Source organism: Uloborus diversus, chromosome 8 (assembly GCF_026930045.1).
Source record: "Uloborus diversus isolate 005 chromosome 8, Udiv.v.3.1, whole genome shotgun sequence".
Classification (NCBI taxonomy): Eukaryota; Metazoa; Arthropoda; class Arachnida; order Araneae; family Uloboridae; genus Uloborus; species Uloborus diversus.
This window is the reverse complement of record NC_072738.1, coordinates 117,276,618-117,300,745: the sequence shown is the minus strand read 5'-3', so window position 1 is coordinate 117,300,745 and position 24,128 is coordinate 117,276,618.

Sequence of the window (24,128 nt, the reverse complement as noted above, 5' to 3'; positions counted from 1 at the left end):
GTTTTGAGTAGAAGGCTTTCAAATTTTTGGTCCTGGGTAGGCTATCATTGAAAATTTTTTAATCACGCTGTATAGCATTACCTACCAGGACTACTAGTACTATCTCTTACCTCAAAACATAGGAGTGGTTCAAATATCATTTGTACTGGTTGTCTCCAAATTTTTATTTTGGCACTTACATCCCTTCAATGCAAAAAACGATTCAGAAAGGTTCCTGGAAATTAATGGGCAGCTGATGTGCCGAATTTTTGCCAGTAACGTATCTTGCTAAAACCAGGAGCATTTTCCGCTAAAAATCAGCAAACTTACTGAAGAATATGGAGATCTCACCGGTTAAAGCCAATCTGAATTTGAAAATGGAAATTCGGTAGATCTTACGCAATTGCTTCAAACCTTCTACAGTTACTACGAAAGCTCCAGAGGCATCAAGGAAAACGCAGAGCCATTCCGCAGCTACCCAATAATTTATTCGCTCCCATTGGGAGTTCTTTCGATCTGTACGAAATAAGATGCACTTAATAAATACACTCAGTTGATCTTTAAACTGGTAGCTAAAAGTATTTTTACACCAGTGAGAAGTCTGCATCCTGCAACTTTCAGCAGTTCAGTAAACGTTTTTGCAAAGATACGTGATTTTACGGGGAAATAGGTGAAAACCTGTGAAATACTGTAACGTTCCTCGGAAATAATCAATAACATTTCAGAATTTTTTTACAGTGTTTGCTTTTTACTGCCTCATATATCTTTTACACTACTTGAAGCGGTTTTTTTGTAGAACTTGTATTGACATTTTCTGGTTTAAATTTTTAGAAAACATTTTTGAATTAACATGACTTTCTGTATATTATCTACAAAATCTCGAAATTCAACTTAATTGCATTGAATTACTTCTCTAAAACAGTAGAATGAAATAGAAATGTTGTAATTTACTGCAAATATAGGCTGTATTTTTCTTTATTGGCTCGTGCTTAAATTTAGTCTTGGTTGGAGTATTGAAGAACAAGCAGGGAGACATATCTATTCCTTAGGATTCACATACGTGAGGCAATAACAAATAAGAATGAATAGAATAGTGCAGCTTGCCTTTTAATTTCATGTTTTTAAAAACTACGCATTTAAAAGCTGTGGTAATGTAATTTTTTAATCCATTCATAGAAAACTGTCTTAGGTTTTACTAAAATAAAGATCAGTTTACAATATGATATTTACAGTACAGCGCTAAAAGTTGTAAGCATATTCTTCCAGATTTTTCTTGACACTAATATTGTTTGCTGTCTTACTATATTCGAAAGTGACAAGAAAGTTTAAAGTACATCAAAGTGCTTTTTGCCGATAAAAGCCTTTTTATCATGGACGTTTTGGCATATTGATGGCACTGTAACATTTTCTATGCTTAAGAATATCTGTACTTAAGTTAGAAGATATTTTTGTGAGAACTTTTTTCTTTGTTTTTGTGCCAAAAAAGAGTAGAATAATCTGAGAGAAAAATTGTGATGGTTTTTATCAATGACACGCTTTATCATGCACTTGAAAAAAAAGTTTCTTGTGTAAAGTAAAATCAAGGGAAAGGTTATTCTGTAAAAATATATAATACAGATTTATACTATAACTGGGGGATATAAAGGGATCTGTATTATAATACAGATCCCTTTGTTTTATTGTTCTTATCTATCGTCTTATACAGTAAAACCTGTCTACAACGATACTGTTGGGACCTAAAAAAAGTATTTTTATGGACAGGTTATCGTTAAAGATAGTTTGATTGTTAATGCTGCCATTTTGCTTGGGACCACGGAAAATTTCGTTATAGACAGGTTTATTGTTCATTGTAAAAACGATTCCGAAACGTTCCTGAAAAATAATAGGCAGCTGATGTGCCCAATTTCTGCCAGTAACATATATCGCAAAAACCAGAAACGTTTTCTGCCAAAAATTAGTTACCTTCCTGAAATTATGATGAAAAATCCAGGAATCTTCCCGTTTAAAGCCAGCCGTGTCTCTGGAACTTTAGAATATTCTTAGGTAGGAATAACATAACAGCTTGGCACCTTCCCTATTTATCAAGGAAGTTCCAAAAGCAGTGTCGCAAACATGGCCGAAGCTGAGCCAGAACTGCAAGTAAGTATCAAGCATTTCACTTGATGGCAATTCCTGCAAAGCTACTTAGTCCAAACACTTATTCGCTCCCTTTGGAAACTTAATCAATCTGGACGAGCCTAATCAAACTGAAGCCGATGCACTTTATAAATACTCTTAGTTAATATTTAAACAGGGAGCTAAAAATAGTTTTTTTTTTTTTTCAACAGAGTAAAGTCATTATTCGTACATCTTGTAGCTATTCAGGAAACTTTTTGACAATGATGCTTCGTATTTCCAGGAAGTGGATAAAATCCATTGAAATCCTGAAACGTTGCACGGAAATACTCAGTGACGTTTCGGAATTTTTTACAGTGTTATAGGCACTATTGTTATGCACAAGTTTCACTGTATTTCTATTCCTCTCTCTCTTTTTTCTTTGCAAAACCAGCAAATGCAAAATGTTAATAAAGATTTCAGTTCATGTACGGTATACTAATTAGTAAGTTTCTTCATTTTTATCCTTTATTTTTGTGCTTTGAGATTTACAGTACAACGTATAAAACCACATTTGTACGACACCTTTTCAATCCATGATATTAAACAACTATTCGAACGAATTGCATTTTTATTGGCAATACTCAAAGCTTACATGTCTGCACTCAAAATAAAACAAAATATCTTACTCCCAGAACCTGAATTAAATATATCATTAAGACAAACGGTTAACAGCATTAGAAAAGAAAATGATTCTCCACACTAATGACCTTTATTTCGTTTCAGAAACAAGATTAGCCGAATGAACTGTAACTGCACCAAATAGAGCAGCAGCTTGGTCTAAAAGAAATCGGAAATCAGATTGTTGACTGAGAACGTTTGTTAATGTGTTTCTCGAAAATCAGAGATAAAAATACTATATTTGATGGCAAAATTATTCTAATTTGATTAGGTAAAAGGTATGCTTGTAACCTCTAGTTAATCTCTCGTTTAATAAGATCATGTTTAATACAAAATCACGGCTAAAACGAACATTTGTTAGTTAAGTTTGGTTTAATATCTAATTACATTAACATTTTCACGCATAATACGTCCAGTAAATTAAAAGCCTCGGCTAAGACGAACAAAATTTCTGACTTCTTTACTTGAAATATTCGTGGTTGAATACTGCCGTTTTCTTTTTTTCGAAACTATGCATCATTTTGCTAGGTAGTAGAAGTCCCATTGTGTATCGAAAAGAAAATTTTGAATATTTTGCATAGAAAAATAAAACCCGTACATTTGTTTTCCCGTGGACATTTCAATTTACTCAGAGATAACACTGTTCATCTTTCATTATGCATTACAAGCTATTCCGCAATCATCATCTTCCTTTTTCAATGTTTTCCAAAATTATTCATTTATGAGAAATAAGTGTTTTTTTTTTCTGAATGTACTAACAGATTCACTGTAAAAAAAAATCCGAAACATTACTGATTATTTTCGTGGATCGTTGCAGGATTTCATGGGTTTTTACCTATTTTCCCGTAAAATCAAGTATCTTCGCAAAAAAGTTTCCTGAATTGCTACAAGTGGCACGAACGCAGACTCCTCACTGGTATGAAAAATACTTTTAACTACCAGTCTAAAGATTGACTTAGTGTACTTATTAAGTTTATCGTCTTCAGCTCATTAACGGCTTTTCCAGGGTAACTAAACTCCCAATGAGAACAAGTAAGTCTCTGGCTAGCTGCAGCTTTGCAAGATAAGAATTGCAGGCAAGGGAGATGCTTGACTCTCATTAATTCTAGAAGGTTCTAACCATTTGTAATAAACTTGTCATATTTAAACTGAGAGCGGATTTTTATTGGTGCGATCGCCATGTTTTTCAGAAATATTAAAGGATACTTTCAGGAAGGTTACTGGTTTTTAGCGGAAAACGATCCTGGTTTTTGCAAGTCATGTTACTGGCAGTAATTGGGCACATTAGCTGCCCATTATTTTCCAGGAACGTTTCTGAATCGTTTTTACAGTGTTACAATGTGTGTATTAGTAGTAATATTTTCAAAATATATAGGCAACCGTTTCTTCGTTTTCTCACAGTATCACTCATTCACGGTTGTTACGAATAACGGATAATACGAAGAAATTCATTGATTCAGTAAGTTACCGCCCTATAGCCACCGCCAGCTCAGTCCTTTCCAGCCGAGGACTGCAACTTCGTGAAATACACCGCCAGCTCAGTCATTTCCAGCCGAGGACTGCAGTTTCGTGCTTACGTATTTATGCCTTAGCCCTGGCTATAGGGCGGTAACTTACTGAATATACCTGCCTTGCCTTCAAAATTCAAATTGAACCGAACCATTGCTTCGGTCACTCGTCTGGTCAGAGCTAATTCTATATTAGCTACCAGTTTGTTAGGCACTCTTGGCTTCCTTAAGAGGTTTTCTTGCTCAGTCACTTTCCTATGCCGGGCTGAGTAGTGCTAATAAGCACGAAACTGCAGTCCTCGGCTGAAAATGACTGAGCTGGCGGTATATTTCATGCATTTCTGCCTTAGCCCTGGCTATAGGACGGTAACGTACTGAATATACCAGCCTTGCCTTCAAAATTCGAGTTGAACCGAACCACTGCTTCGGTCACTCGTCTGGTCAGAGCTAATTCTGTATTAGCTACCAGTTTGTTTGGCACTCTTGGCTTCCTTAAGAGGTTTTCTTGCTCAGTCACTTTCCTATGCCGGGCTGATTAGTGCTAATAAGCACGAAACTGCAGTCCTCTGCTGGAAATGACTGAGCTGGCTGTGTGTTTCACGTATTTCTGCCTTAGCGCTGGCTATAGGGCGGTAACTTACTGGATATACCTGCCTTGCCTTCAAAATTCGAGTTGACCCGAACCATTGCTTCGGTCACTCGTCTGGTCAGTGCTAATTCTGTATTAGCTACCAGTTTGTTTGGCACTCTTGGCTTCCTTAAGAGGTTTTCCATCTCCAGCTCAGTCACTTTCCTATGCCGTGCTGATGAGCGTTAATAAGCACGCAACTGCAGTCCTCGGCTGAAAATGACTGATTTGGCGGTGTATTTCACGAAATTCATTGATGTTTGACATTTCCTACTAACCGAGTTCAACTGTATTGCACTGTAAAAACGATTCAGAAACGTTCTTGGAAAATAATGGGCAGCTAATGTGCTCAATTTCTGCCAGTAACACATCTTGCAAAAACCAGGAATGTTTTCCGCTAAAATTCAGTAGCCCTTCTGATATTATCCAGGAAACTTCCTGAACATTTCGGAAATCGTCCCGAGAAAATCCAATCGTGTTTCTGGATCTTCAGATTAAACAGGGATAATTAAGGGACCATACAAAAGATGAGAATGGAACTTAGTGCCCTTTCAGAAGAATGACAGGTTGTCAATGTAAGAAAAACAAGGTATTTATATTTTTCATTGCTATTAAAAAATAATCGCAAATGTTATGCAATGATACGCAAAAACACACTACAAGTCCTGAAAGAAATTGAAAAAACACTCTATGCACACACATAATTTTAAACATTTGTTAACTGCTATATTTCCTTTCAAAAGGTGTTATTGACGGCGAGTAAACCCCGAATAATTTGAAAAATCACACTCTACGCACATACGTAATTTCAAAAACACATTGTTAACCACAAAATTTTCCCCCAAAAGGTATTTTTGATTGCGAGTGAAAAATGGTGTAAGTCACAAAATGCTGCGTTTCATATCTCGGTGAATACTGGTCGTACTAATTTCAAACTTTTGGAAGTTAGTTGGAGTTAGTTTTCAATGTATTTCCATAAACATGAGTTAGGTGACCTTAGGCCTGTATAGAAAGCTCATTTTTATTTTCACTTCTAACTCTCAACATCTTAACAGTGCATCTGATTTTGACTATTTTTGCAATTGAAAGTATAAATCTAGCATTAACGTTTGCAAGAATAAAGGTCTTGCAAGTAAAAACAGAACACTGTTTATTTTCATCATTTTTTAAACAGTAATAGAAAGAAAACCATTTTAATTTTAAACAATTTTTTTTTCATTTACAACTTTCTTATTATAACGGGTTTTTTTCTTCTTAGGGTGATTTGCTTTCGTAACGATGTGCAAGAGCATTTAACCTTATTTCTTCAAATGGTCGAGTTTTGTACTTACTTTTAGGGCCTTTTTTTGGACAAAGATAAAGATAGATTGATTTTTGGAATGACCCTCAAAATGAATTTTCGGAGAAAAGCAGTGTTGATTTACGTACATGATTTACTTACTGCGCATTATTTTTGCTTTTTTTTTTTTTTTGCGAGAAACAGAATTATTTCTTTTAGCGAAATGATGTTGATTACATTCAATATGAAAAATGATTGTATTTACATATTTATCCGATTTTTTTTTCAATTGACTACTATTTGTACACTATAAAAAAATTCCGAGACGTTACTGAGTATTTGCGTGTAACGTTTTGGGATTTCAATCGTTCTTATCCACTTCCTGGAAATGTCAAAAATGCGGACTTCTCTCTGTTGTAAAAAATATTTTTAACTCCCAGTTTAAAGATTAACCGAGAGTATTTATACGGTGTATCAGCTTCTGTTCGACTACGGCTTGTCCAAACTGATTAAACTCCTAAAGGGAGAAAATAAGTGTGGACTACGTAGCTTTGCAAGAATTGCAATCAAGTGAGATGGTTGATACCTACTTGGAATTCCGGGATTAGCTTTGGCCATTGTTGCAATACTGCTTTTGGAACTGTCTTGATTAATCAGGATGGTGTCAAGCTGTTATATTATCCCTCCCTAAAATTACTCTGAAGTTCTAGCGACACTAATGGTTTTAAATAGGAAGATTTCTGGATATTTAGGAAGGTTACTGAATTTTAGCGGAAAACGTTCCCAGTTTTTTGGGAGATATGTTACTGGCAGAAATTGAGCACATCAACTGCCTACTATTTTCTAAGATCGTGTCTGAGTCATTTTTACAGTGTAGGTACCTCTAACTCATTTTCAATTGCTGTCATGAATGTATTTCTTCGAAAATGATTTTAGTTTGAAACTCTTACAATTTTGGGTCTTTCATGTTTCTTTGCTTCTAATGGTATGGGCTACTTTCCTAAGGAACTTTTCCATAAACATTTGCTGTTTGAATTTCTTTAAACATGCATCGAGTTGTTCAAAGTTTTTAAAGAAAACTTTACAACATTAAAAGCTCAGATTTATATGATCATTTAAAATTAAAAATAAACCAACATAATATCCTTATTAATGAATTCTACTCTAACAATGTTTCACAATTATTTTTCTTATCGTTCTCTCCATCGCCCGTTGACATTCTAGTAAATTAAAAGTATTATTAAAAAATAAGTTAGACACAAAAATAATCTGCTCACTTTAATATAGTTTAAATAAAAATTCCTAATTCAAATAAACTGTAGGAAGCTCTGCAGTTGCTGTCCAATGGCTGCTGATAGAGGTAAAATCAAGACCGACCCACTCATGCAGGCAATGAGATATCTGACGCTTCCGAGCGAAATTGGGATGTTTTATCCCTCTGACTAATTTCTTTAATCATCGTAAATTGGCGTGTTCAATCTCTTGAACTGCGAATGATATTTCAACATGCATTTGTCCTTTTGTCTTCTCTTTGGTGACTTTTTACAGCAAATAATTTTACAGATTAAGTTAAAGTTGTATCAACTTCCAAAGTGATCAAGTTTCAGCTCAAGGTTTATTCTGTGTCACACTTCTATTTATTCTAATGCCTACACCAAGAAAGACGCGATGTATAATTTTATTAACGTCAAAAGTATTCTTAAGAATTCAAGCGTTCATTTAATTTGAAACAAAAAGTCGTGTATTCCGTTTTCCTAGGAGTGTAGTACAGAATAGTAATAGTTTTAATAACTGAATTTAGTTTGTTATTTGCTTCAATGTAATTTTCTTTTATTTAACTAGTTGTAATTTAACTACCGTATTAAATGCTTAGAAAATGTTCATAAATCTTGTATTTCGAAATTTGCATTGCACCCAAAGCTAACTCAGGGCATGAAAACTTAACAGTAAAAGAAAAAGCACTTTTTCGCATTCTTTTTAACTTTTTCAAATAAGATTCTACAAAACCATTAATGTAACACTATAGAAAGAATGGGATTGGTTGAAATTTTAAGTGTTCAATGGATACATTTTCATTGACGATTAAAATCATGGAGAAAAGATTTTCATCAAGAGTTTACACGACGAAAAAGTGATAATTATGTACAACATTTTTATGGATTAAAACTTAAAACGATGTACATAAGTGACATCTTTTAAAACTTGAATTGCTTAGCTGATTTAATGACTCTGCAAAATCTCAGCACCCATTAGGAGCACGTAAGAAACCTTTTAATTTAAACTAGCTGCGTTGCCCGGCTTTGCCTGGTCTACCATGAAATTAAAATTTTGTCAAGTGACGTGTATTCAACAATCAGACATAAATAAAAGAAAAAAATATCATGCAAAATTTCCCTTTCAGACAATGACGACAGATATTAAAATACTCTTAAGTAGAGCCGCTACATACAGTGGCTCCCAAAAGTCTTCGTACACCTTCGACTTTCAACGAAATAATCCCCAATTCATTGGTTAGAATTAATATTTCGGAATAGGTATTTAGTTATAAGATCTATGATAAATTTTCAATAAAACTACGTAAAAAATTTTAAAAAATATTAAAACTTAATTTTTTAAAAATCAAAAACCAAAAAGTGCCGGAAATTTTATCTCACAAAAGTCTTCGTACACTTTATAAAATGTCTATATATTATTGAATAATCTAACTTTTGATTAAGTTATTAATTAGTAGAATATCATACAGTATTCGTAACACCTTTTAAACGTCTGGGAATAGATTTTTTTTTTTTTTTTGCGTAATTTCTGAGTAAGTGTTCAACCGCACTTCGAGTCTCACTGTTTCTAGCTCTATTTTCGTTTCAAAGCCGTATTTTCGTAATCTTGCCTCCAGATATCTCTAAATATGTTACATTAAGTTCAAATCTGGAGATTGAGGGGGTATTTTCTAACCTTTAGGACAATTTTTGAGGCACTAGACGCAAACGTTGAAAACCGTGTGCTTCTTATCGTTATCTTGATTTAAAAAAAAAAAAAAAAAAAAAAAAAAAAAAAAAAACAAAGTTGTTTCCAATAACCAAAATTTTAGCCTTTTTGGAAGGCTAAGAGTTCAAACTTGGTTTTTAAAATATTTAAAGGAACAGCATGATTGATTATTTCATCAAAAAATTTCAAAATTCCAAGTCCTGATGCTGATATGCACCCTCACACTAGAACACCTCCACCGTCCTGATTAACTGATCCAACTAAGTTCTTAAGATTAAGTTCCTAATTTTTTTCTTCTACTTATAATTATACAACAATTTAACCAAAAATGTTGAATTAATTTTTATCTGTAAGTAAGACGTAATTCTAAAACGTTTTGAGCTTATTTATCATTGATTTTGAGACGAAAAGCGTAAGCTTTCTGTTTTTCGCACGACCAAGAAAATTTCTGCGGGAAGAGGTCCCATTTAATCCAGCTAATCAGAGAACTTGGCGAACAATTAGGTGAAAATTAAATGTAAAATGTTTCATTTAACTCTGCAGAAATTTTTACAGCACTCAAATGTGTATTTTTCATAAAGTTTTTAACTTTAAATCTCCGATTACGTTTTGTCAACTTTGCCGGTTGACCTTTTCTTACCTTGTTTTCGGTCCGATTTCTTTCTTTAAAGCATTTTATCAAGCACTTTACAATACAAACAAATAAATTAACTACATTAGAGACATTTCAAACCAATTTACCGCTACTGTGGGAAAAAAATTCAAATTTTTAATGGTGTTTGCGGTTTTTTACGAATACCAGCCCTTTTATAGTAATAAGCACAATATTAAGGAATAAATAAACAAAAAATTAAAGCCAAATGACTTATAAGGGTCAACACAATGCAAAAATATTAATAAAATGGCGTATGATAATTTTAAACATGAATTTATTCGAAAATATTTGAGTGTACAATGACTTTTGTGGCGTGTTATTTTTTTGTGTCTTCGTTTTCTGACCCATTTCAAAAAAAAGATCCGTCAATATTTTGAAAAAACCAATGGGTTGTATTTAGAATGACATAGGAATGATGTGAAAAAATATTGGACTTCATATTCGAATTCCGTTTTGAGTTATTTTGGTTTTACTAAAAAATTTCGAAGTGTACGAACACTTTTGGGAGCCACTGTAGATAGGCCGACGCATCAGCTTAAGTTTAGCTATTTTGGATTGGATTTTTCATTGTTGCACTGCCAGGGTTACCATAAAAAAGTTTCGGATTTCGTGAAATTTTCCGAAAATAATATTTTATTTAATAAACAATTCACGTGCCGCTAATAATTGCTTACAGTGAAAAATCACCAAACGCGAGAACTCGTCAGAAAAAAAAAAAAAAAAAAAACACTCAAACACCCGCTCCAATCCAAAAAGGCTAATCTTAAGCTGTTGCGCCGGCTCGTATATATAGGGGCCTTACTTTTAAGGACTCAGAATTGATTTAAAAAGTGTAACCATGGAAACACAAAATAAAATAAGTTTTAAAATAAGAAAACTGGAAAGAAACATTGGATTCAAAAAGCGTTGCCGTGGAAACGCAAAATAAAATGGTTAAAAACTTCAATAGAGAACAGATTTTTGAACTTCATTTATTTCGCTTGTGACTTTTTTTTCTAATTGAGAAAGAGGATTAAACCTTCGACCTAATTTCGAGTTAGATCTGGAGAAAAAAACAGCTCTTTCCAATGGTGTCAAAAAGAAAACTGTGGGACAATTCTTTCACTTTTTATTGGTGGATTTAATGAAGGAAGTAGTGCCTAAATTTCAACTAAGTCAAAAAAAAAAATCGAGTTAAAAACGCAAATAACTCTTGCCGCAATTATGTTAGAGCATTGGAACAAATTGAGTAAAACGCAGAAAATTCTAACTTTTTAAAGGTTAGAATTTTCTGCGTTCTACGCAATTTGTTCCAATGCTCTAACTTAATTAGATAGATAATATTAATGTGTGCAAGTAATTTTTCACCCCCATATTTGGGAATTAATGTGAAAATTGGGCCTAAATTGGAATAAAAAAAGAACTACTCGTCGATTTTTTTTTCGAACCGGTCTGCAAACCTTTCCAGTGCTAAAAGAAAGATACTGTGAAAATTTCAGGGAAATCAGCCGGGTAGTTCTTGAGTTTTATGCGTTCACACAAACAGATGCTTTTTCGAGACTTCATTTTATACTATGTGGAGAAGAAATGTTCCACTACCCTAAATGTGCACTAAAAGGCCGAATGTGTGCTGTTAAAATGAAAGTGGATTGAAATATGCTCGAATATGTTTCGAATATGTCCCGCTCAGAATATTTGCTAAATTTAAATTTGGGATTACGTTTGAGAACAGATCGGAGGGAACATTTGTGAATAGGATTGGAACAAATTTCATTGCATTTGTGAAACTATCGTCTTCTATGGTACAAGTATCATTTCAACAGCTTTCTAATAGAGAAACACGTGTCGCTGTTCAAAAAAGGTTCTAAAATGCGTTCTCCAAAGCATTAAAAAAATGCGATGAATCATATAAGTGTTCTGAAAACTGTTCTGGAAAGTGTATTGAAAACCGTTTTAAAAATGTTTTGAAATTTTTTTCAAAAAGGTTGCTTCAAATTCTTTAAGAAAGAAAACAAGCGTTCAAACAGTTTTCACCGTGTTCAAAAGAGTCAGTGAAATCTAAAGAACCGAGATTGATAAAAAGAGTTTGAGTTATTACTTAGGATGTTGCTGGTAAGATAAAAGAACCAATAATAAGCCATGTACCTGTGTAAAGAGTCGCCTGCTTCGATCAATGAAAAAACAAGCTTACAGGACACTAAAAGAAACAAATGCAATTACAGCTGGTTGGTCGAAACCATTGAGCTTCAAATTTGCAAAAGCAGACATCTTAGTTACACGTTGTGATACATTGTAGTTAACTATACAACGACTGATTTTGTGAGAAAAAAACACTTATTTTGATTATGAAGTTCAGTTACATTGTTTACAAAAAAAAAAACTTATGTTTCGATTATAGAAAGGTTTAAGCTTTTCACCAATCATTCCTTGTATAAACACTCTTTAATACATCTTAATATTGGAAAAAAGTTTCATATAAAAATAGAAATCTGGTACAAACATTTTAAGGTACTTTTTCAAGAAATCACCATTTAATAACCGTATTCCTACAGAAAAAAGCCTTTTCTGAAGTTAAACATCAGAAGAAACGCAAGCAGCAATTTGTTGATGAACTTAAAACTTACATAAACGTATGATATTTTTCTTTCCTTTGATTAATTTTCCGCGTCGTTCGTGAAAAGATGAAAGATTTTTTCATCTTCTAATGTTATCCAAGTGCATTAACAGAATAAAAGTTTTAGCTACAACATGGAAAAACAAACTATAATTACATATCGAACTAAAAAGTCAAAACTTTGTTCAACGGAAGACTTACAAACTACAATAAAAAGAAAGAAAAATAAATAAAAATAACGATAAAGCGTTTTCTTGATGAAATTTTTTAAAGTAGGGAAAGTAGGGAGGGAGGGAGTTTGAAGGGGAAACCGGAATACATTCTTCTTTTGTTAATTAATCTCGTCTGAACCGCACAGAAAATCGCAAGAGTATTTTTAAAGGATGTAAGTAAGCAAATACATGCATTGGTATTTTGTTTAAAATTGTACTGCAACAATATCGACTAATAGTTGATACTTTGTTGTAGTTTCTGAAACAGATCGTTATGTTCAGTAAGTTGTGTAACTTTCATTACGATACTGTTAGTTTCTGAGCAATATTAATAACGGTGCTGTAAGCTAAAACTAACGAGACACTTTCCAAAATTGACATTTGTTGGCTTTAGTGGCTTTTCAGATTATATAATGTTTGTTTTATTTTTATTTACGATCGAAACTAAAACACTTTGCAGTTGGTTCTTTTTTACATTTCAAAAGAATTTTTTTTCTACAATTAACCTTGTTCCAAGGCAGAACAGGAAGTACATCTCACTGTTTGAAAGTGTTGAAAAAATCTAAATTAAACTTTTTCACACTTATTCTGATTTTACAACATTCTGTACACAAAAAACTTTCCGTTCGTAATAAAATCCTATTCTCATCACAAATTTTTAACTCAAGTAGGTGCAGAAAAAGGACATGAAATAAAACGTAAAGTATCTATATATATATTTAAAAAAAAAAGATGAATAACATCACAAATAAACAAAATTGCTAAATCAATTTCGCAAAGCGAAGAATTAGGAAGTTGGGTTATGTGTAACTATATTACGAAAATAAGACAAATCGCTTCCGAATTCTGTTTATCAATTTTATCAATTTTCCTCGTACTAACATGCATGTTTTTTGATCATACATTGATTTGTGCATAATAAAGTATCAAAGGTTTGTACATAAATAATTTATTAAGGGTTTTAAAATGTTTCGACCACTTTGTGGTAACAGACAAACAACAGAGTGAACACGTAAGCCTTTGACAGTAATGCATAACAGGAAATGATGATTCTAAAGCTGTTACTCTGTTTGCCATTTTATGAAGGGTGCGATTTCGAGAAAAAAAGATTTCTTTTTCTTGTTTTAACCATTTAAAGAAATGTAACGGATTGTTTATTCAACAGCTCAAATTAACTATTAGAAAAAAACTAATTAAAGGGTTTCCCTTTGCTTATTAACTGCAGAGTTCAAAGTAACGGACAAACACTGTAAAAACGATTCAGAAACGTTCCTGGAAAATAATAGGCAACTGATATGCCCAATTTCTTCCAATAACATATCTTGGAAAAATCAGGAACGTTTTCCGCTAAAAGTCAGTAACCTTTCTGAAGTTAACCTTGAAACATTCTGAATAAATGCGAAATCTCCCCTGTTAAAGCCAGTCATATCTCTAGAACCTTCTCGCAAAATTAAGTAGATTTTGTTGTATCACTGATTAGAACCTTCAACCTTTTCCAAGAAGGCTCCATAAAAAATCAGAGCGCCCGCGGCCAAAGCTATGCAAGAAGGAACCAGCCATATCTCTTGCCTGAGGTTCCTACCTTGCAAAACTGTAGCCTTCAATTGACTTTTTCGCTCATCATTAAGAGCTTAGTCAACCTGGACAGACCTTAGGCAACCATAAGCCGATACACTTAATAAACACGATCATTCAATCTTTAAACTGGTTGCTAAAAATATTCTCCACAACAGTGAAAAGTCTGCTCGCGTGCAACTTGTAGCGATTCAGGAAAGTTTTTTGTGAAGATACTTGTTTTTACGGGGAAATAGGTGAAAACGTGTGAAATCCCGAGACGTTCCACGGAAATAACCAGTAACGTTTCGGAATTTTTTTGCAGTGAATCTTGGAAGAATATTTCTTTGAAACAGGAAAATAAGCCGTTTAGATACGACGGGTAAAAATTGCTTCTATATTTGAACGAAGCAATTACCTGTTTTGTGATATTTTGATAGTTGAAATTTTAATCCTAGTTCCAGTGAAGTAACTCTGAACTCCAATAGATAGCATTCATTGTGGGACCCTTTCTCGTTTCTTCTTTCCCCTAAAATGTCAGTCTTACCAGTAAAACAGTTAAGTTACCGGATCCAGTTCAGCCTAGTCAAAGCAAAGCATTTCCTTGCATGTCAAACGTTACCGAAAAATATTATCAAATTATCATGCTACGGCGCGAGTTTTATTGTTAGTGACGTCAGCGTTACTTGTTCAGTAAATTCGCTGTTATATATATATATATGGATTTTGTAACATATGTAGTTTAACTGATATTTTATATTATTTCTGCATTCTAGCAATCTCAAATCTTTCTTATATTCCAACTGTTTTGAAGCTGGGAAACGAATTATTCTTTTTTTTCATTGAATCTTTGTGTTTTCAAAGCAAAATATTTTTTAATCCCTTTCGTTTTACTTACAGTGCCTCTCAAAAGTTTTCGTACACTTTAAAATTTTTTAGTAAAACCAAAATAACGCGAAACTGAAGTCCAATATTTTTTTCACATCATTTCTATGTCATTCTAAATAAAACCCTGTAGGTTTTTTTTTTTTTTTTTTTTTTCAAAATATTGACGGATCTTCTTTTTAAAATGGGTCAAAAAACGAAGAGACAGAGAAATAATACGCCACAAAAGTCATCGCACACTTTTGGGAGCCACTGTATGTACAAACAATTAGTTTGATTACACGCAATAAAACAGATAATCAGTAAAAATATTTTAACCACTGGTAATTATTTAAATTGGAAAAAAAAATCTAAAGTCTCGAACATGATTTTTAGGGGAAGCTGCTGTGTCCACGGACAAAATTTACTTGTCACGAATTTTACTTTTTTTTTTGTTTCTGTGAATGGATAATCGATCGGCAAATTTCCCGGTAGAACTACAATACATCATCAATTTTTGCAATTTTTGTCAGGTGAAAAATCTCAAAGCTTTCAACTGCAAAAGTTTTTCTTTTAAATCACCTTTTTTGTCCGTAGGTACAACATCCCGTTCACCATGCGGATAGGGGCCTTTGTACTCATGGACTTTTCAAAAATAATGAACAAACTGGTATGAGTAACTAAAGTATACTCAATACATTTTAATAATCCATTTTATATTGAAATACTTCAAACATGCGTTAAAAATAACGTTAAACATTAAACGAAAAATTCAACAGAAACCAAACTTTGAAAATTAATCGAATACCTAAGGGTTTTTTTTCCCTTTTTTTAATTATCCTTAATTTTTAAAGTCAGTGAACTCTTTTAAAAAAACATTACTCTTAAGAGAGCCTAATATGTTTTTAAACAAAAAACGAATTAGATACATAACTAGTATGACTCTCTGTGAATGACTTCAATTTATATGAAAATTGAAACCTTTAACAAAAGTAACCATTAAGAAAAAACTTAGTTTAGATTAATCCTACAAAAACCCAGAAAAGTCGACGTCAAATAAAAACAGCTGGGATTGACGGTCTGTAGATCCTATAACAGGTGGGAGTTACTTCAACTCTATACTTTCAAGCTCTACTTTAAATTCGTCATCATTGTTGAAAATAAATTTCAGACGTTGATGACAAGGCAACATTTTGAGGTACTTCACTTTGCAAGAAGACTCAGGTGTGACTCAAGGACACTAAAAAATGTTATCACTGCGTACACATGGTTATGTGTCCTTCTGTACAAAGGTGAGATATTTTGGTTTTGAAAGCCAATCACATCGACAAGACCACAGTTTCACGACATTAAAAATCAGAAACCATACCATCAAAATATAGGGAAACATGATTTCTTCAACGATAATGATTAATACAATCCAAGACGCACAAAAAAAAAAACATTAATAAATGGTACATGTTTTTTTTTTTTTTTTGCTTAGATCCTACAAAAACCGAAAAATTGCGGTAGAATTTTACATGTTCGTTTGATCGCGTTGAAACCTCCTGAGACAATGGAGAGGGCGGAGACACACACTTTGAGCCCCCCATCCGATTTTTCTCAACTACACCCGGAATTTCTCAATCAACGTCCGTAGGTGCATCTGTCCGTTGACAAATAGGTCTTCCTGTATTTCGCTATTCCAATGTTTAAGGTTCGAAGAAAAAATACATTTTTTCGAAATATTTTAGATAGAGGCCCTCATTTTCGGGCCTCAATTTTTGATTGTAGGAATTTGCTTATTGGGAAAAATTAACATTAGTGTGTACAGGAAAATGTAACGTGTGGTTTTTCTCCGAATAAACTTGATCAGAGCGGGAGACATAAAAATAAAACAAAAAAAAAAGGTTTCAGGTTGAAATTTTACAGCAATAACAATAAAGTAATGAATATATTTTCAGATTTTTTCTGCCAAGAAAAAACCAAGAAAAAAAAGAGAACATACGAAAATGAAATTAATTTCTCAATATTATCAACATTGATGTGAAAACGGATCCATCGATTAATTTAGTACAGATGAAGTATTATTTTTTTTACTCTTGAGAAGGCGCTGAAAACGATCTGTACTTTCATATCGATGACGTATTCAAAGATGTACCGTAAAATGGGGTGTACCCAAACAGCGGAATGAAGTGGAACGAAATTTACTAATTATACGTGGGGGATAATGGGTATTATTCGTTGCCATTGTTTTAGAAAGGTAAATACTTTCAGGCAACAATTACAATTTTAAATTAAAGTAACGATTTTTTTTTAAATCCAAAACGAAGCCGGCATAGGTTATTTAGAGAAAAGTTATGTAACACTGCACAAAAGACGATCAACAGGCAGACTGACTTTTGCGATGCCTTTTTTCTTTTTCTTTTTTTGGAATTGCAGTAACTTTTCGTGTGGTGAAAAAACTGGCAATTTCACACTCAAACTGCTTCGACTGCCTCCCTGCAGAAGGACTCTGTATGTGTTATAAGAAAAATATACCACTGTGAAAACTTCTTCAGGCGGTCAGCCTTTTAATGTATAAGGAATGTACCATGAGCCACGGCTCGCATATAGAAGCCGTAGATCGAACTTTAAAAGCCCAAAAACGTTTAGACCACGTTCATCAAACGCTTCCTGTCCAAATATTAGAAAGAAAAACAAATGCAAAAGAAAATTATAAATTCATTGGTATCGTAATAGATGAGATGGCATCATCCACATGAATTCCTTAATTCTATTAACCTTTAAGGATTTTTTTTCATGCTTTTAAATTTAAATTCAAATCCCTATAATTTTATAACGAAACTTTAATTTGAATTTTTTAAACCTATGCAGAGAAATTCAACTTCAAATATCCCCACTGAATAATAATAAGATTTACAATAATATTCGCATGGGACCAGCAACAGGTACGTCGGCTAATTTTTCTCGCCTTCCCATGATCCCTACAGATCTTATCTTCTGTTTTAAGTGATTGCTATGGCAATTAAAATTTCTTTTAACATCACCTTTAACAAATCTGAAGGTCAAACCATGACCCCACTAAATGGCGCTGACGCTTAACGGCCTTGACAATTCATGACTTTTCTGTGTTCAATCGATGCAGCTCATGCATTCACCAATCAATGTCAACGTTTCAAAGTTTGTTTATTTTTGATTGGACGTTGCCCATTTTGACCGCAAGAGGCGCTGAAAAAAGCCCCTGCATCCACCAATCAATGGCAACGTAATGGAAACAGAAGTTCCCTACAGCGCCCTCTTTGTTGCCTTGAGTTTCAACAATTTTCACGACCTCTAACAACTAAGTTGGCTATGGTCAAATATACAACTTTGCGCAGTACAACACTACATACGGGAACATTGCCTTACTTATGAGCAATTACATGTTTCTCTCTTTTGATCAGAAAATGAAATCAATCAATTTGTTTTAAAATCTCATGAAAACGAACCAAAAAAAAAAAAAAAAAAATCTGTACCATGCTGTTTTAAAACAAACAGTTCTTGAATAATATTTATTTAAGATAGATAATTTTTCAATCTAAACAAGGTCGGGGCGGACCACTAGTTGGATTTATAAAGAAACAGGGAGGAGGAGGCAGCGTTCCTCCCAGAAGATGTCACGAAGAAACTTCTGCCAAATGAAAACATTCAAATATCTGTTAATTTCAGGGACATGGTAGCTGTTGTAAACGACATGAAGAATTGAATATGCATTAAATCTTTATAATTCTCACTTCAAAAACACTTTTTTAAAGACGAATCCTTAATAAGTTTTAATATTTATTAAGTTTTAAGTTTTTTTCGAAGTTATGGTAAACTCCTTAAATTAGGCATTCATTTGCATAAAAAATAAAGATTGTTTGAAAGTTACATCCTATTTTTTTTTCGATTCCTCCCCATATATATATTACTGGTTTTTATGAACTCTATTACAGGTTGAGTCGTTTCGAATAAAGATATTCTACGTGTCGGAACACCGCAAGAAAATAAATCTATACTAATATTATAAAGAGAAAAGGCGCATTTGAGTGTGTTTATATGTTCTAGGTAATCTCCGGAACTACTGCAACTATTCAAAAAATTCTTTCACTATGAAAGGTGCATTCTTACTGAGTGACATAGGCTATAAGTTATGCATATATGTACTTATACTAATCTTTTAAACCAATAGTTTTTCTTCACCACCAGTTTATGCTTCGTACCGAATTATTGTTATAAATGTAAAAGCTGGGCAAACACCGGCTGTCCCGCACTTGCAGTGTCAGGAAAGTCGAGGGTTATTTCTAAACTGAGTGCTGATGGATGGAGACGCGTAAAGGAAAATAAAATTACGATGTTGGCGTAATAACCGCCAAGTCCTTCACATGTATTTCGAAGCCACAGAGGATAAAGATTAGAGCATTCCATTAGCTTTGAAAAATGCGTACCATTGAGAGTCGCAGAATGTTTCGGAATCGGAATTTATTTACACGAACGAATTATAACTGAGATTCGGTTCCAGTAAATTATTATTTGAATTCAAGTAGTGCAGGTAGACAATATCATTCTGTGTTTCTAAAAGTTGTAACTTTGCATGTATTTCGGCCTATCCTTTAAGGGTTTTTTTTATCTGTGCTAATATTTTAAAGACAGAGGGATTATTTTCCATGTTTATAGGTTCTGGGTACTCTTCGGAACCACTGAACCTATTCAAAAAATTCCTTCTTTTTATGAAAGGCAGATTCTTGCAAAGTGACATCTATACTAATATTATAAAGCGAGTGAGAGAGAGAGAGAGAGCAGACTTTGTATGTTTATATGTTCTGAGTAATCTCTGGAACCTCTGAACCTATTTGAAAAATTCCTTTACTACATGAAAGGTGCATATTTACTGAGTGACATAAGCTATAAATCATGCATATATGTCTTTGTACGAATTTTTAAAACTAATAAGTTATCTTTGCTACCAGTAGGTTCGTACTGTTATGTTCTTTTATTAGTAAAAACAAATTCTGATTGATTGAACATATATGTATGATAAAAAGTCCTCGCCAAGCGGTATGCTGAGGAAGTGAAAAGGAATTACGTTGTGAGCTTAATAACCATAAAAAGCTTTGTCTGAATGCGAAGCCTTGCTTCTAAGAGTTGCAGTTTTGCATACATTACTTCAGTTATTATGTGCATACAAGAATCGAAATAAAAAGCGACTGCTAATGAGTTCACATAAATCGTATTTAGTATAGAAAGTTCTTAAACCAAAGTGTAATTGCACATAGTTTCCGTTCATTTAGGTAACAGTTAAAACAATAACGAACAAAGAACATTCAATGCGAAAGAAATTATACCGAAGAAGAGGAAAAAAGAAATAATGATTTGGAAAATTATTCCTCAAGATGACCATATCTAAGCGTATAAAACGAAATTATAAGTTGCAACTATCCCATCAGAAAAAAAATTACAAACACAAAATTTTTTTTTTAAAGCAAGTTTTTCCGACAAAAACGAGTGTATGAGGTTGAACGACATCCCGGGATTGATAAAAACTCATCTCTTAATAGAATATTTCATGTTCATACTACTTGCTAATCGTATTTTTTTCATCTAAGAATTATTTTTTAAATTTTCGCGATTCCTCGGACGTTTTTAGGAATACACCCTTTGAAGCTAACCTTATTCTATGCATACAACTTTCAATATCCGATCCAAAACTCAGAGAGTTTCTTGTAACTATTTTACTATAAAATCAACTTTTTGATATTTTTGCTTTATGGCAAATATTAAAAAATATCTGTGTGACGACATATTGCAAGAAGAGTAAAACATAGAAAACACACACACACAGAAAAGACAATGATTGTACGAAGCGAAGAGTCAGTGGGAGAGTTTTGTTTGTCAGAGCCGCAGAGAATCAACGAAAACGATTCTGTAACAAGATTGATACATGATTGCAACTTAGTGAATAAGTACGTTTCTAATTACGCAACTAAATTAGTAACCGATCAGCGACTCGCCTATGTAGTCGGGGGGGGGCTACGGGGGAAGAAACTGCATTTTGTGATAAAATTTTGAAACTTGGCATGTTTGTAGACATTGTATCCTTATATATTATTTCTGTAGCCTGTTTTTGGTTTCTACGCCAGATTTTCCTCAATTCTTGATCGATTTCTTTGATTTACGCCTTATTTTAAAGCTTATGGTGCTGGCTACTGACGAAAAATAGACCCACGGTCTAAAAATTGTGTTTTTCAGCCGAAAAACCTGTTTTAAAAAACCAGAATAAGGTTTTCAGTTAAACTTATAACTTTAATTTGCGCTATGACCGACAGAGCAGACTAGCTTGATCGGCAGAGCGTTCTCTTCGTAACCAGGAGAATACGTGTTCGGGCCCACGTCCGGACAATCTGCATCAAAAAATTAGAAAAATATCGTGCCTTACATGAATAATAAATATGAGGGAACACATGAGGTAGAAACGCTCCTAGCTTTTATGAAAACTTGATGCAACACGGAGCTAAATTAATACACAATTTTGAGGGGTTTTTTTTTTTTAAGCTTTGGCTCCGGGGGAAGGAAATTAATGCATAATGTAAGAGAAAATATAAGTATCAGGTTTAAGATTTAAGACTGCATTGGATTTGTTTTTTGTTTAGTAAAATATAATAAATTGTATGCTGAAATATGGATTCTTCTAATGAGTTTTTGACTCTTTGTACAAATAAAAAAAATACTACCTCAATTTAAAGGGTAATATTTTAAAATTACCTGTGGTTTTTTTTTTCGGTAGAGCGTTCGGCTATAAACTGTATGAACTTCGGGCCAGTTCGGACTGTCTGACATAATAGCAAATTTACAGTAATATTAAGCATTACATGTACTCATAACATACAACAGATAACACATGTAATAAAATAAATTGCAGTGGGAATGCTATTTCGTGTTTCGACTCCTTTATGCAGGCTACAGTTATCATTCAAATAAGTTGACTGCTAATCGAAGGGTGTTCTTCCCTTTATTTCTTTAAGCTTTGACTTCGTCCAGAACACTGAGCATAATGTAAGCATAAAAAAAGAATTAGATATACCTCAAGGGAATCCTTTTTGTGCAGAAAAACATTTTCATTGTATGCTGAAATGTAGATTTTTCTAATAGCAGTGTTCGAACTTTTGTACAAATGAAAAAATACTACGCCAAATTAAAACTACGAGTTTCAACCAGTAAATTTTTAATTATTTATTCGAATACGATATAAAACATTAAAATTATTATCAACTTCATTAGTAAGAAATCCTTTTCTACTCCTCTGCTTTCGGGTGAAAAAAAAAAAAAACATTCTGTCTACGTTCAAAAAATTACAGTTAAAAAACGGACTCAGTTCAACTGGTTTTGGTTTTGAATTTTAAGTGTTCGATTAAAAGAAAAACAAGTGCGGGCTTTTAAGCCGTACAGGTTAAAAAAGCCTGCTATGGGAAAATGTTGAATATTCAAAAATTAAAACACTTATTTTTTCAACCGAAATTATTACTTCTCTAGAATGTTTTTTTCAATCGCTACGTGAGATCTTCATCATTCTTTAATCAAATTCCATGTTTAACGAATAATTTTAAATCGTATCATGCTGGCTAATGACAAAACATAGACGCATAATCTTATTATTTTTTTCGGTGAAAAACTTTTTTACTGTGTTTTATTACGCAGTACTTCAATGAATAGCATTCGAAAAGGAAGGCACAGTTGCTAGGTTTGTTGGAGCGTCGTACTGTTCATCAGAATGGCGCCAGTTCGAATCCGTGCTACTAAATATATCTTTAATGTTTCTTTTTTTTTTCGTCAGATCCTCACATGGGCAGGACTGTATTTGCCACAACCTGTTTTTTTCACATGCAAAATTACTAATTTTTCACGTGTCACTCAGCCACACTTTTAATGATATTTATATTTTTATTGAAAATACGTACAACCAAAAGGGGAGTGATGATCAAATTATCACAACGTTGTATTTAACGAGGTTTTGTTACTGATGTCTTCAAATTACATGCCTTCTCTTTTGCGCTTACTTTTTTCGGTTTTTCTTCATAATATTCTTTCTTTGAAATTTTTAAAGAGCGAAATGCCTTATGAAACGATTCGAAGTACAGTGCGGAGTTCCGCACGGGTCGACTAGTATACAAATATTTTAGGAAGGGGAGGCATTCCAAAATCCTCCCCCCCCCAAACCCCCTTAGCGGCCATTTTTGGTTCAAAACCAAAAATGGCGATTTAAAAAAAAAATATATGTATATTATAATTTTTTAAATCATTGGTTGTATCACTGCATAGATGTTAATTATATTTTTTACCGTTTAAAGATCCATGAAACGTCTAATTTGAGAAATAACTTCACAAAAAGTGTTTTTTTTAAATCGATATTTTTAAATTATAAATTATCAGACGTGAATTTTCCACCCTCATAACATAATTACTGGTTTCTGAATTTAAAGATCATCTAATTAAGGTTGTATTAAAGTAGGGTTCCAGTTATCCGAACTCTAATTGCCCAACTGTCCAATTATGCGGCCATGATGCATCTCATTTTTTATGACTGAGCACGCATAATCGGAACTGTTTCCAAAGGGTATAAGAGAATGAGAACTTGAAAGAAAATGGGTGAAATTAATGTCAATACAACATATTTCAAAAAAGAAAGAAATTTAATGTTTGAATTTTAAATTTCTTCTTCTTATTACTATGATTGCTATCGTTGTTGTTAATTCTCCAATACCTGATTGATCACTAGCAAGCTTTTACTCATTTTATGAGAAAGAAACATACCTGAAGTGTGTAATAAAATGTCTCTAACTACTTCTTACAAAAAGATTCACATCGATGCTATGTTGACACTTTTGACAGAGAAGTTTTTATGACTTAAAAATCCGAGAAAGAAAGCACAATCCCCCAATGTTCAATTTTGGAGCACCGTACTAAAGCTGGGGCTTTTAGTGTTAATGTTGAATAGATCACAGCTTTCAACGAACTTTATTACTGAAACTTTGAAGGAGTTGATTCTGTGTTCTTTTCGCATTTTATCTCTCTACTAAACGATGTATATATACTTTTTAGTAA